This window comes from Rattus norvegicus, chromosome 7 (assembly GCF_036323735.1).
Source record: "Rattus norvegicus strain BN/NHsdMcwi chromosome 7, GRCr8, whole genome shotgun sequence".
Taxonomy (NCBI): Eukaryota; Metazoa; Chordata; class Mammalia; order Rodentia; family Muridae; genus Rattus; species Rattus norvegicus.
Window position 1 is genome coordinate 62,317,069 of NC_086025.1, and position 15,438 is coordinate 62,332,506.

Below are 15,438 nucleotides of genomic sequence, written 5' to 3' on the forward strand. Positions count from 1 at the left end.
CTTACAGAAACTTTGCAGTTTTATGAGATCCCATTTGTTGATTCTTGATCTTAGAACATAAGCCATTGGTATTTTTTTCAGGAGGAGTAATTTTATATATTCTGAGAAACCAAGTTAACTGAAAGCTTGCTGAAGAGACATGTACTTATACCAGCAGCAACAACAACAACCAAAAAAAAAATAGCAAAGTATACCATATGGTCCCTAGTAAATATAGAAGGAAAAGAGGTTAGTCATTGCTATTACCATGGTTTCAGAAACAGACAGTGTGACAGAACACAATCACTACAGTTTCCTCACCCAACAAGGAAGCAAGGATTTCTAGGGACCACAATATATTATAAATGTTAAAAGAGCTGATACTGGTAAAGCCTATCTGTTTCTCAGTGGATAGACCTGCCGGAAGTGTAATTAACACTATCGATTACCTAAAGCACAATGCTTAATTAATATGCAAATTGTCTACAAAGATATGATGGTTAAAAGGAAATGTTATACAAGTTTTATATGTCCTCAAAACTTACTGTGTTAGTTATTAAAAAAGATTGTTTGGGTTGTGGTTAATAAGTTACATTGCTTCCTTAATATGAGATCCAAAAGATATTCCATTGAAACATAGTATCAAGCATTGCTAATTTTTTGTAATATATTTGGTTTTGAACAATTCAATTTTTATTGTTTATATTATATTAAATGGAAATCATTAATTTTATAAATTACTACTAAAAATATTATAGTTTATTAGTACAGTTAGACTGGCAGAATACAATCCTAAACCTTAACATCTATTAATCATTTTCATGTGGAGACCTTTGAAGTTTTGCTCAGTTAGTTTGAATGATGCATATCATTCTTTTTTTTTCTTTTCTCTCTTTTTTTTAAATTTTTTTCATCTTTATTAACTTGGGTATTTATTATTTACATTTCGATTGTTATTCCCTTTCCCGGTTTCCGGGCCAACATCCCCCTCCCCGTCTATATGAGTGTTCCCCTTCCCACCCTTCCCCATTATCGCCCTCCCCACAAGAATCAGGTTCTCTGGGCGTTCAGTTTTGGCAGGACCAAGGGCTTCCTCTTCCACTGGTGCTCTTACTAGGCTATTCATTGCTACCTATGTGGTTGGAGCCCAGGGTCAGTCCATGTATAGTCTTTGGGTAGTGACTTAGTCCCTGGAAGCTCTGGTTGGTTGGCATATTGTTCATATGGGGTCTCAAGGTCCTTAAAGCTCTTTCTGTCCTTTCTCTGATTCCTTGAATGGGGGTCCAGTTCTCAGTTCAGTGGTTTGCTGCTGGCATTCGCCTATGTATTTGCTGTATTCTGGCTGTGTCTCTCAGGAGAGATCTACATCTGGTTCCTGTCGACCTGCACTTCTTTGCTTCATCCATCTTATCTAGTTTGGTGGCTGTATATGTATGGGCCACATGTGGGGCAGGTTCTGAATGGGTGTTCCTTCTGCCTCTGTTATAAACTTTCCCTCCCTATTTCCTCCCATGGGTATTCTTGTTCCCCTTCTAAATAAGGAGTGAAGCCTTCACATTTTGGTCATCCTTCTTGAGTTTCATGTGTTCTGTGATGCATATCATTCTTTCCTTGGGATATCACTCTTGGGGCATTACTGAATTGCACAGCTCTAGTGGCTAAACTAACACAAATACCTTCTGTAAAATTGTGCACTTCGTGGTTTTTTAAGATTATGAAGTGTGTGTGTGTGTGTGTGTGTGTGTGTGTGTGTGTGTGTGTGCACATGCATCACGAAGGGCTGCCTGAAGAGGGGCATACAGTGCAACCTTTCTTCTGGAACTGTATTTACAGGTGGTTGGAGCTGCTCAACCTGGTAACTGGAAACAAAATCATGTTGCTCTGAAGGACTAGTAAATACTTCTATATCTGAGGAATGTTCCTGTCCCAATTCAAACCCTTTGATTAATAATTCTCCATTATTCTTTAATTCCATTCTGCATGAAGCCTCTGATCCTCACTCAATTCTTTATGAGAAAGGTCCGTGTTTAAGTGGCACAGATATTGACAACCATGACAACACATGCTTCCATTTATATTTTTATTTCTAGAAAACTCAGATGCAAATTTTTGCTCATCTCTCAAAGGTCATTTCTTTAAAAATTAATACTGAACTGGTGGAAATATTAAAGTTTTATTTTTATCTCTTGATTAAATTCTAATTCATTTTAAAATGCATTATGTTGTTATTTCCAAGTTTCACAAGAATAAAATCTTTTAGCTTCCAAAAGACATTAGTTAGTAGCTAAACGTTGCATCTTAGAAACCGGTGAATATACCTTCTACCTGTGTTTAGTACATTCAAGCTTGTCATCAGTCATCAAAGGCATATATTCTAAAGATGACTGGATGTGCACACATGAGATCTTGAAAATATTTTTACTCAAATAAGACCTATATAATGACAACACTGGTTGTCATCCCAATATGGAGGAAGAAAAGCTCACAAGTCACCACTCGTAGATGAGGAACTATAGAAAATTAATGAATGTTGACAGATGATCAATCTATCCTCATTATATTTGAGTCCCTGGATAGATAGAATGTTGAACTGAATATCCCATTTGATAACTCCTACACAAATATGCATAGGTCATCCCTAAATCCATGTGCACATGAACAATATATACTCAGAGTATATATGTGTGTGCATTTATATTGAATGTATGTGTGTGTGTATGTAGATGTGTGTGTGTAAAATGATCATTAAAGAAGTGCTCATTAATTTGAGAGGGAATGGGTTTTATATAGTAAAGAATGGGATGGAGTTGATGTAAATACAGAACTCATGAATGACAGTCTCAAAAGTGAATAATAAAACAAATGTTTAAAAAGTGATATTCACTAGAGTGAAACAATATTAAGATAAGTGCATAAATTACTCATTAGAGGCCTAGTAGCTTTCTTGGTATTATGTAATGTGGATTACTTAGAAAATTATGGTGTCTACAAATAGTTTTTAAGTTTTCATTTCCCATCTATCTCTCATCTGAATTCACCATTTATACACTTTAGTTGTTCTAGAAGTATGCATGATGACTGCTGATGCGGGAGCAGACAAGCCTGGTTCTTCACTTTCAGAAAGCAGTGCTGTCTTACAGTTTCTGCTGCTCTGATGAGACACCATGATCAAGGCCACTCCTGCAAGGAGTCCATGTGACTGAGGACTTACTTTCAGTCAGTCTTAGAATGCTAGTCTACTATTTTCATGGAAGAGAATATGTCAGCATACAGGCAAACAAAGGGCTGGAGAAGAAGCTGAGAGATCTATTTCTGCAGGCAAATGAAGAAGGGAGGGAGGTAGGGGAGAGAGAGAGAGAGAGAGAGAGAGAGAGAGAGAGAGAGAGAGAGAGAGAGAGAGAGAGAACTGGGTTTGCACTTTTGAAATCTCAAAGGCTATGTCCAGTGACACAGCTCCTCCAAGACCACAGCTCCAATCCTTCCCACCTGTTGAAAACCACTCATCCAAATATATGAACCTGTGTGGGTATTTCTCATTCCAAACACCACAAGGGGTCTGGTGAGTCTCTCTACTACTCACCTATGAGAGTAGTCGTCTCTCTACTACCTCTACTATGTTGTTGGAATATTTCAAAGACAATCTCTGTCAGCATGAAAACTTTTAAATAATATTTTTCTATGTGCTTTTTCATGAAAGCATATGCTAGTTTCTCCATTAGCCTATAAATGTAGTAAATTATATTACTTTTAAAATTCAACAATTGTCTTATGATGCTGGCATAATATACCTTTAAAATGTCATGACATTCAGTACTATGACTCTTTGATAAGAAGTTTTATGCATAGATCCAGACTAGATAGTTTTCAGAGTTTTTAACATTTTTATGTTTTATCATCGTTTTGTGATCACATTCATATTTGACTTATGCAATACATTGTTTCTTAAGTATTTATATCTTTTCTAGAATATTTTTATGTAAAATTAATATCACATAATCGTCTACAACATTATCTGAATATTAGGTTGTTTAGTGAATATTCTATAATTTATCCTCTGTAGTAAGTTAAAATTTCATCATTTTTGTGAGGAGTAGTAAATTGAATATATATATATGTATATATATATATATATATATATATATATATACTGCAAACATGTTAATCCTACATTCAGTAAGTCCTCAAAGTATATAAAAAGGGGAGCTACGTCATGTTAAAGGCATCTTATGACACTGTTAGCCTTCAGGTAAATTTTCTTTTTTCATTTTTTGTTTTTTTCTTTTATTGGATATTTCTTTATTTATAGTTCAAATGTTATTTCCTTTCCTGGTTTCCTGTCCATAAGCCCCCTATTCTTTCTCCCTCCCCTTCTTCTATAAGGATGTTCCCCTCCCCACCCTTCCCCCCTTAACACTGGAGGTCCAAGTTTAGCAGGACCAAGGGCTTCTCTTTCCATTGGTGCCGAACAAGGCCATCCTCTGCTACATCATATGTAGTTGTGGAGTCATGGGTCTGTCCATGTATAGTCTTTGGGTGGAGGTTTAGTCCCTGGGAGCTCTGTTGTTTATCACTGTTGTTCTTATGGGGTCACAAGCTGATTCAGCTCTTTCAATCCTTTCTCTAATTCCCTCAGCGGGGGTCCCATTCTCAGTTCAGTGGTTTGCTGCTAGCATTTGCCTCTGTATCTCACATGCTCTGGCTATGTCTCTCAGGGGAGATCTATGTCTGGTTCCTTTCAACATGCACTTCTTAGCTTCATCAATCTTATCTAGTTTTGGTGGCTGTATATATTTGGGCCACATGTAGGGCAGGCTCTGAATGGCCGTTCCTTCAGTCTCTGCTCTAAATTTTGCCTCCATATCCCCTCCTATGGATATTTTTGTTCCCCCTTTCAAGAAGGAGTGAAGCATTCACATTTTGGTCATCCTTCTTCTTGAGCTTCATGTGGTCTATGGATTGCATCTTGCCTATTTGAGCTTTTGGGCTAATATCCACTTATCAAGGAGTGTATACCTTGTGTGTTTTTCTGTGATTGGGTTTCCTAACTCTGGTTGATATTTTCTAGTTCAATCCATTTGCCTATGAATTTCATAAAGTCATTGTTTTTGATAGCTGTGTAGTAGTCCATTGTGTAGATGTACCACATTTTCTGTATCCATTCCTCTGTTGAAGGGCATCTTAGTCCTTTCCAGCTTTTGACTCTTATAAATAAGGCTGCTATGAACATAGTGAAGTATGTGTCTTTGTTGTATGTTAGACCACCTTTTGGGTATATGCCCAAGAGAGGTACAGCTGGGTCCTAAGGTAGTGAAATGTCCAATTTCTGAGAGAACTCCAGACTGATTTCCAGAGTGATTGTACAAGTTTGCAATCATGCCAACAATGGAGGAGTGTTCTTCTTTCTCCACATCCTCGCCAGCATCTGTTGTCATCTGAGTTTTTTATCTTAGCCATTCTGATCGGTATGAGGTGGAATCTCAAAGTTGTTTTGATTTGCATTTCCCAATGACTAAGGATACCAAACATTTCTTTAGGTACTTCTCAGCCATTTGATATTCCTCAGCTGAGAATTCTTTGTTTAGCTCTGAACCCCATTTTATTAGGGTTATTTGGCTCTCTGGTGTCAAAGAACTTCTGGAGTTCTTTGTTTATTTTGGATATTAGTCCTCTATCAGATGTAGAATTGGTAAAGATCTTTTCCCTATCTGTTGGTTGCCCTTCTGTCCTAATAACAGTATCCATTGCCTTACAGAAGCTTTGCAGTTTTATGAGGTCCCATTTGTCAATTCTTGATCTTAAAGCATAAGCCATTGGTGTTTTGTTCAGGAAATTTTCCCCAGTGCCAACGTGTTTGAGATTCTTCCCCACTTTTTCTTCTATTAGTTTGAGTGTATCTGGTTTGATGTGGAGGTCCTTGATCCACTTGGACTTCAATTTGTACAGGTCAATAGGAATGGATGGATTTGTATTCTTCTACATGCTGACCTCCAGTTGAACCAGCACCATTTGTTGAAAATGCTATCCTCAGATGCTTTCCATTAGCTCCTTTGTCAAAGATCAAGTGACCATAGGGGTGTGGGTTCATTTCTGGGTCTTCAAATCTATTCCACTGATCTATGTGTCTGTATCTGTGCCAATAGCATACAGTTTTATCACTATTGCTCTGTAATACTACTTTAGGTCAGGGAAGTTGATTTCCCCCAGTATCTTTTATTGTTGTGTATAGTTTTCACTATCCTGGGTTTTTTGTTATTCCAGATGAATTTGCAAATTGCTCTTTCTATCTGTATGAGGAATTGTATTGGAATTTTGATGGGGATTGCATTGAATCTGTAGATTGCTTATGACAAAATGGCCATTTTTACTATATTAATCCTGCCAATCCATGAACATGGGAGGTCTTTCCATCTTCTGAGATCTTCAGTTTCTTTCTTCAGAGACTTGAAGTTCTAGCTAATATGTTCGAAGTTGATCTGAGCACATATTCTGCTAAGTCGGTGTACAAATCAGCATCTATAGAACTGAACAGAACTTGATTCGGCTGTTACTCCATGGGTGATGGATGTCTCTCATGGAGCGTTGTCTTCAGATGCAGAAGCAGAGTGTTTTACCCACATTTTCTGAGGAATGGTTCCTCTGGAATGCTGTGGATTGGTCCTTTTTCTTCCTGTTCTGTTCCAGCAGCTGAGCACTTCCACACTCTGTTCATCCTACATTGCCAGTTAATGGTTTTACAACTTCTTGTATTTCTTAGACCAAGCCTCTTTAAACAAAACTATTATATAAGTTGTTATTTCTCAAGAGAAAACAGATGAAAGTGAGCTTAGGAATCAGAGACAGATATTGTAGAAACTAGGACTCAAAATAAAAATTGCTAAGCAAGTCAGTGACTTGCTTCAGTAAGAACATGTGAACTTCACAATATGGGTTAAACTTCAGTGGCTAAAAAGATCAGAGATAATTAAAAATAGAGTGGTATTTTATGCAATTTTTCAATTTTTTCTCAAGTGTGAAATTTAAAATATTCGCTCTTTCAATTCAATGTGCCCCACATGGCTGTGATCTGCACATAGTGTTTGTAGTGTATATGCTCCCAAGTTTAAACAAAGGTCCTAAATGACACTGATATGTTTTGCAAAACATTTTTCTCTAATATAAAATGATAACTTACAGAATTGATTATATTATGTTTATTCTAGATTACCTAGGCCTACATACTTGCTTATTGCATGATTTTTTAAAGTTTTAGAGAGTAGAGACAACGAAGTGTATAAAGCTTAAAAATTTATTAGCAGTTTTATATAAAAGCAGAATATTATCCCTGAGTAATGGCAAGTTCCTGGATACTGTAGTGAACAATCTTCAAATAGTCTCTTGATTTTATTTCACTGGTATTTCCTTAAAATTGGGTTAATTGTATTTTCAGCTAATTGTGTCTTTTTGTAATAAATTGGCCTCCAGTCCCTAATTGTGTATTAATAAGCCTGAACTATACTTCCTAAAAGCTCTAAAAGTGTAGAAAATCTGATTTAATTGCATTGCAACACAGTTTTAACCGAAGAGAACAGAGTAATCTAATCAGTACCTCTAATAAATCTGAGTTCAGTATTTACCTTCATCATACCCTTCTGTCTCTAAGGTCGTGCTTCTAAATGAAGATCTCCAGTGCTCATTTAATGTCACCATTGATACTCACACTTGCATATTGATCACAAATGTAACCAAATTCTGAAAGTAACAGCAACAATAACAAAAAGATAAAAATATTTTTCCTATGTAATCTGTCCAAATGTCTCCATGGCTGATGGTTCTTGACAGAATTTCTGATCATCTGAGTTACATCCCAAAGTCTATTTGGATGCAGGAGATAACTAACACATACAAGTGAACTCTGATATCCACATGTGTAGTGTGTCACATGCCTCCAGTAACAACAGCAGCAGCAGCAGCAGCAACAACAACAACAACAACAACAGCAACAACAGCAGCAGCAAATCACGGAGAGAATCGTGATGTGAAAAACCTGAAAATGAGGTAGAAAATCATTCCCCCGAAGATACTTCAAGGAAGTCCTTGAATATTGTTTTACACTTTTTCTTCTTTTCTTTTCAGATCACTAGGGGTCAAGCCTAGAGTTTTGTCTATGCATGGATATTTCTCATCCACTGAGTTACAGCCTAAGCTCTCTTAGAACCATAAAAAAAATGAAGATACAAGACAGGCACATTAGAGAGGGAAGTAAATTTATTGATGAAAATTCTTTTAGGATATTTCTCAATAGTGGGAAAACAGAGAAAGGTGGGGTATACTGTTCCTTCTGCCTGAGAAACTAGATTTTAATAATTCTTAAAACAAGCCATGGTTTAATTCAAGAAACCATGCAGTAGCCAAAGGATGGCTGCTAACTACCAGGAAGTTATCTAAGGATAAAAAGGTACCATGGAAGGGGCAACAAGAATGTAATACTTGTTGCACAGGGAGTTCTGAATGATGCTGAATGGCCAAGCTTCTCTGTTTGTCTGAAACTTGATAGCAAAACCAACACTGTGCTGTACATTCTATGAGAATATTTAGTTGGTGTTCATCAGAAGGTTTGTGTATGGTACAATCTTATAGACAGATTTAGCCACCGAGGCACTAAAGAAGCAATCTGTACTATTCACCACACCTGAAGTAAAGTGTGAAGGGTTCCCAGATGAAGGAACTCAGTCATTCGAGGTTCCTGATGGCTGGAATAAGCCATACAGCTAGGCTGAGACACTGCCAAAGGAAAGGGTTTAGAGAAAAAGTACTTAAACTCACCAGAAAAGAATTCCTTGCACTCCCAAATGGTGAGAAAAGCCCTGACTGTGTTACCATATCACTTCATTCCATCCCAGTGCCTACAGTGCCTAAAGGAATAAGCGAATGGGAGAGGGAGGAGAAGAAATACACAATGAGGAGAAAGGAGAAAAGTCCAGTCATGAACACTTAAATGGACAGCAAGGCTGAGATGGTGTCTTAGGATTTTACTATTGTGAACAGACACCATGACGAAGGCAACTCTTATAAGGACAACATTATTTGGGGCTGGATTAGAGGTTCAGAGGTTCAGTCCATTATCAACAAGGCAGGAACATGGCAGCATCCAGGCAGACATAGCACAGGAGCTGAGGTCTACAACCTCTATCGAAGGCTGCTAGCAGAATACTGGCTTCCACACAGCTGGGATGAGGGTCTTAAAGCCCACACCCACAGTGCCATACCTGCTCTAATAGGGCCACACTTTCAATAGTGCCACACCTTGGAACCAGCATATACAAGTCATAACAGATGGTAAAGAGAAACTGTGCTGTTAAGTTACAAATTTGATCTGTCTAGTAGCACTCTATTCACACCCAACACTAAAACTTCCAACTTATTTCTGAAATCATGCTCATGATTCTCAGAACAAAATCATCATACTGATTTGAATTCTCCAGAAACAGATGCTAAATGGAACTAAATAGGAATGTTAATAATTGAGTTAATTGCCAGTTTATAGAGGGAGTAATAAGTAAGAGATACAGGGAAACTGAAATTATAGAGTGGGTTCTTACTCCTGTCTCCCTAAGAAGACAGCCCAGATGAGAAAGATGGGGAGTTGAGAGCTCTTTCCCAGCAGATGCTTGCCTGTGAGTCAGAGGTTTAAGCCTTTTGTAAGTGGCCTTTCAAGTGCTCCATCTGTACTCAGCTGCTAACTGTGAGCACTGCTCAGGTATAGGGAAAGCTCAAAAGCTCAAAGGTACCATGTGTATGGATGACAGAAACAAATATAAGCCCTTGTCATAGTAAGAGGTCTTCCTGACACTGTATGACTACCACACTAATAAACACAGGACACAGGAAATGACTCACACTTGACAGATGTCAAAGAATGGTAGGTGTTGAACAAGGTGTTTCATTACATCAAGAACTACGTTTCATTCAAGTTATCTGAAAAGTGGGTAACATCTGTGTTCCTGTGGCCATTATTTCATTTAACACATCAAGGGACTGACTCAAGACCTAGTCTTTGTAAGTACACAAACTACTAGTTCCCAGGTGTTCTTCATAATCCCAGGCAGTAACAGTTGAAACTCTTTGGTGAGATTTGTGAAGGGGGTTGTTATGTGTGGACCTGAGTCATTATATCGTGACAACTTTTACTTTCCACATCTGGGGTGAGATATTTGGGTTAGATATTGTGTTTTTGATTCTCATATTCATAGACTACATGGCAATTTTCAAACTGTTCAAAGAAAAAAGCAATTTTATTGAAGTGGCTGATTAAACGATGTTGCAATGGCAAAACTCCAGTCCTCAGGACTGATGGTTCGGTTGAAAAGCTGGCTCCTGCTTATAATCAGTTTATAGTCAAACTCTCTGTTGGCTACTGCACAGTTAGTTCTTCATGCATGTACAGGACTATAGTGGTTTTGTTGTTCTTGTTGTTGTTGTTGTTGTTTTGGTATTTTTTAGTTTCTTTTTGCTTTGTTTTTTTTTATTGTGTTTTTTCCTCTTCTCCCTTCAATTATCTAGACATTTTAGGAATCTGGATCACGGTTGACACTACCAACAAAAACTTCTTAAACTTACTTGTCTTCTCCTTGTTTCCCTCTATAGTGGCATCCCTGTGTCAGTCTTGAACACCCATCTGCATTGCCATCAGCATTCTGTACGTGAGCCTTCAATCTACAGTAGCCCTTATGCTATTTTTTTAAAAGTCATTCATTTCAACATTTGAGAATATCTTTAGTAACAAATTTAATTCCCTCTAGTTTGTACTAATGTTCTTTGGCAAAAAAATTAATAATCCCAATTAAAGGACAAAAGCACAGATTTTAAATTGTTTTTTAAACAGTTCACAACAAAAGTTTCCTAAGGTACAGAGTTAAAGAGAAAGAAGTGTGTTCACCAGGGGTTACTTCTCTTTGCTCACATGAGAAAGTGAACACATATACAATCCTTGAAGAATATGATTTGACTGTTTCACGTACATTATCAACATTCTAACTGAACTTCACAGGAAGGCCTAGATGTAAGTGTTGTTCTACATACCTGAGGCCATCCATGGAGACCTCTGGCCAGGCCAGGCAAGAGGGTTCACGAAAAGGGGAAAGGGCATGAGCAGGGAGGGGGAAATGCCTGTGCTGCCTCTTCTGCTGCCACAGTTCTCAGTGCAGGTGTTGCTGGCCCGGGAGCTAAGCTGGCTGTGCTCTGAGCATAACCTTGAGTGGGGGAGTAGCAGGGACTGGCTAATTAGCAGGGTAGCGTGCTACAGCTCTTATGTGACAGACGCTCTGAGGATGGAAGAATTTTCACACACCTTTATTCCTTTTGGATAAGATCTTATAGACAGTTTTGGGGTAGGTTGGCTCTGAAAGCAGATGCTTCCTATTTACTTGGCCTGAGATGCCTAATCTATGTGGGGAAGGACTTGTGGGTGCTGTCCCTACATGAGTGATGGACACAATTCTCTCTGCAGGGCTGTGGCTAAGGACAGAGGCCTGGAGTTGGAAGCAGGCGGAGCTCCTACAGTCCTCTCAGGGTCCCCAGGGGTTCAAGCCTTACCTCAACCTTACAAGGCTTCCTCTTACAGTTCTGTACCCCACATGTAAGTACTTAAATGTGAACGACATAAAGCAACCTCACACACACACACACACACACACACACACACACACAAATTACTTGCATTAACAAAAGAAGTATAATAAAATAATGAGAATGATTTTTTATTATTTCATTAGTAGGTATGTTTTATTTTCATTCAACCGTATGCATATACTTATCCATAGTTATCTATAAAAAGTAGACTTTAGCTATCAGGAAATATTTTAATTTTGTTGAACATATAGATAAATTGTAAATATAAAAAAATGCACCTACATGGTGCTTAATTATAAATGTAGGTTATGCTATAACAAATACATGAAACCCGTTTATTTTTATTAGTTCTTTGAGAATTCCATACAATGTGTTTTGATTATATTCTAACCCCTCCCCAAACCTCTTCCAGAGACAAATTTTCTTCCCCACACATCATCACCCCAGAAACTTTAATACTAACAACTTGCATATGTTTGGATGGATGGCCTTCATAGGATCATGGTCGACTTATCATGGCTATGCTATTAAAGAAAATGAGTCTGCCTTTCTTAGCTGTTATGAGTTCCCAGTAGCTTGTCAAATGTGGTTGGGATGCTGTGCCTACTCCCCTTTCCTTGCTGAGACTTTCATCTGCTTTGAAATTTGAACTAACACAAGTCTTGCATACTATCCTGTCCAATCATTCGTGAGATCACGTATGAAATGGTCTATTTGATGCCTGTTTCCTTATCAACATCAAACTCCTCTGGATGCTACACCCTTCCTTGCCCTTTATCTCCAACGATGTTTGAACCCTGGAAGAGGATATATGAATACATGAAGAATATATATGTGTGTGTTCATGTGCCTGTGTGTGTGTGTGTGTGTGTGTGTGTGTGTGTGTGTGTGTGTGTGTGTAATTTTATTTAGGGCTCAGCCTTCTGCAATTGCTTGAGTCTCTGTGTTAATGATCATCTAATTAACAATTCTCCAGTGAGGGTTGAGAGATGCATTGACTATGGAAATAATGTCATTAGGATTCAGTTTAATACTATAACTATTTAGCAGAATAATCATTGTAGATGTTCTCTGAGGGCCTACGATCTTTCTAGACACAAATTTTTGGTCGGAAATTGGTGTAAGGTATGAATTTCATCTGTTGAGCTGCACTGAAGTTCAATCAAAATATACTTCCCATCCACCATAATGTTCCCTTCACTATTCCACCAATTGACAAATTTTATTGTAGCTCACAGAGTTCACATTTCTCATATTCCAGTAACATGCATACCATCTTTCAGCACTATGAAAGATAGTGTGTAGGTATGAAGCTTCCAAGTTAATACCAGTTTATTTTCTTGACTCAAATGTATAATATCTTCAAAAATAGGATTTTTTGGCCATGATTTGGAGGGTAACCCATATTATTGGCATCAACCTGCAATGTTTGTGGGCCTAAGAGATTTCAATTGTTAGCAAATCTGAAAGGTAATTCATTTCTAGCACTGAGGTTTTTATTCATTAATCAGTCTAATAGGAATATTGTTATACCATAATAGGATAAGTCAATTTTAATTTTCTACACATATATGATAAACTTCTACTGTAATAGGTTCTCATATGATTTTTCCAAATGTCTCCAGTTTATCTATTCATCATGATGATTCCTCCTCTATCCTGCCCTCTAACCCTTTTAAAATAGATATTTTTAAGTGAAATATACATTGAAGCATATTGCATGGTTTTCAGACTTGGATACAATTCATTGAAGAGAAATTACTAATCAATCATTGGGGATAAGATGGAGAGGCATTCCTTCAAACCTGTTGGAAAAGCTATTATTAAGAGCAATGGCTTGTGCTAAAACAACATGGGTAAATTGAGAGCCTTAGGACTACTATTATTTTGTTAGGGTTGTAGTCTAAAACTTATGTAAATAGAACAGTGCTTTTCAAACTTCCTAATGCCCTAACCCTTTGATACATTTCATCATATTTTGGCGACCCCCAACCACTAAATTATTTCTATTGGCACTTCATAACTCTAACATTGTTATTGTTATATGTAGTAATGTAGATATCTGATTTCCAATAGTCCTAGGTGGCCCATGTAAAAGAGTTAGCCAATCCCTAAATGGGACACAACCCACAGATTGAGAACAACTGACATAAAAAGTGTTATGTTTTCTCTTTGAAGTTAACTGAGGTTTCATCTAAGTTCTTAGAAAAACTGAGGGTGGATAGATAAGACTGATTTCCTAGCAAATCAAAGAAAATATCTGAAGTATAACATATACAGTAGATATTTGTTACTCCTTTTATAGTTCTCCCTTTATTAATTAATGTGTATTGTCAAAGGCCTCTCTTTACTAGAGAATGGAATATGGATTTTGATCTTCTAGTCATTCCTTTAAGTATGTTCAAAATTAAAACCGGGACTACAGCTATGGGAATGAATAAAATGGTAAATTTATCTTGTGAATAAGAAATACCATATATATTCAATAGCTAACACCACCATGTACACCAGTATCATAAAGAAACAATCTTATTAGGCACAAAGTAAATGTACTTGCAACAATTTTTGTGAGAAAACTGGGAAATATATATCTTCATATGTTGATGATAAAACCAGCAATTGATATGCTCCTTAGATTGTCTGGGGTTATAAAAGCACGCTTTTTGTCAAATATGCACAGAGACATTTTCATGCAGAAATGGAGAGAACACATTGGCACATCTCTAAGATGGGTAATCTACGTTTATTAAAGATGTCAGGCTCTCTATTAAATATTTTAATGTATTTAATGCCCTGGGCTTGCTTAGTGACTATTACACCACTGGGAAAATTAGAAAAGAGTGTATTAGCCTTAGAATAATTCAATTTCCATTGATTAAGACACTAGCATTTCAGTCACAATACTTTATTCGTTTTCAATCATGTCTTCTATGTTAGAACTTTCCTATGGTGACAAAGTTTGACACGTGTAGTGTTGGGACTGCATCCTTCAAGGAAGCACAATACATACTTCTCGGTTGGAAGCACAGAAAATTCACGTAATAAAGTTCAATATTATATACATGTCCCATCAGAGAAACTATAGAAAACACGAAGTTTACGATTGAAGATTTCAACTGAGTTTTTGAAAATTGCTTTATTCTGAACTCTTTAGAAGTATTAGAGATCTATTAAACCATTTCAGAGAAAAAAATCTTATGGCCTTACCTATTTAGAAACAGAAAATGTGTGTCAGGCATCAATGGACCCAGAAACCTGAAGGAAACAATTAAACATTTCTAGCTTGGCACAGATTCCTTTTCTGCATTTAAGGCATGTAGGTGGCAGATTGTGAAGTGACACTATAAGTGGATTCTGAAGTTTATTTCCTCAGGAAATTGAATGACTAAAAAAAATCTGTAACAAGAAAACACACACACACACACACACACACACACACACACATTAGCAGTTGGTTATATGAGTGATTGTCAGTTGAAGAAATGGAATAGACAGAGTCTGTTGGTCACTAATATAGCAGTCATTACAGAACTACACTAAACACCAAATAGACTAGTTCAAATCCCACATTCAGGTACCTATCTTAATGGTCTTAAGCAACCAATAAGCCATTGTTAAGTTGATTATTTAAATGTGTAAATGGGGCCAAGGGCTGCAGAGATGGGTTAGTGGTTAAGAGCATTTGCAACAGAAAATCCCAAAACCCACATAGTGGTTCACAGCCACCTGTGACTCCAGATTCAGATGTCTGGATGATTTCTAACCTCTGTCATCACAAGGCACAAATATGGTACAATACATACATTTATACATACATACATACATACATACATATATATATATATACATAAT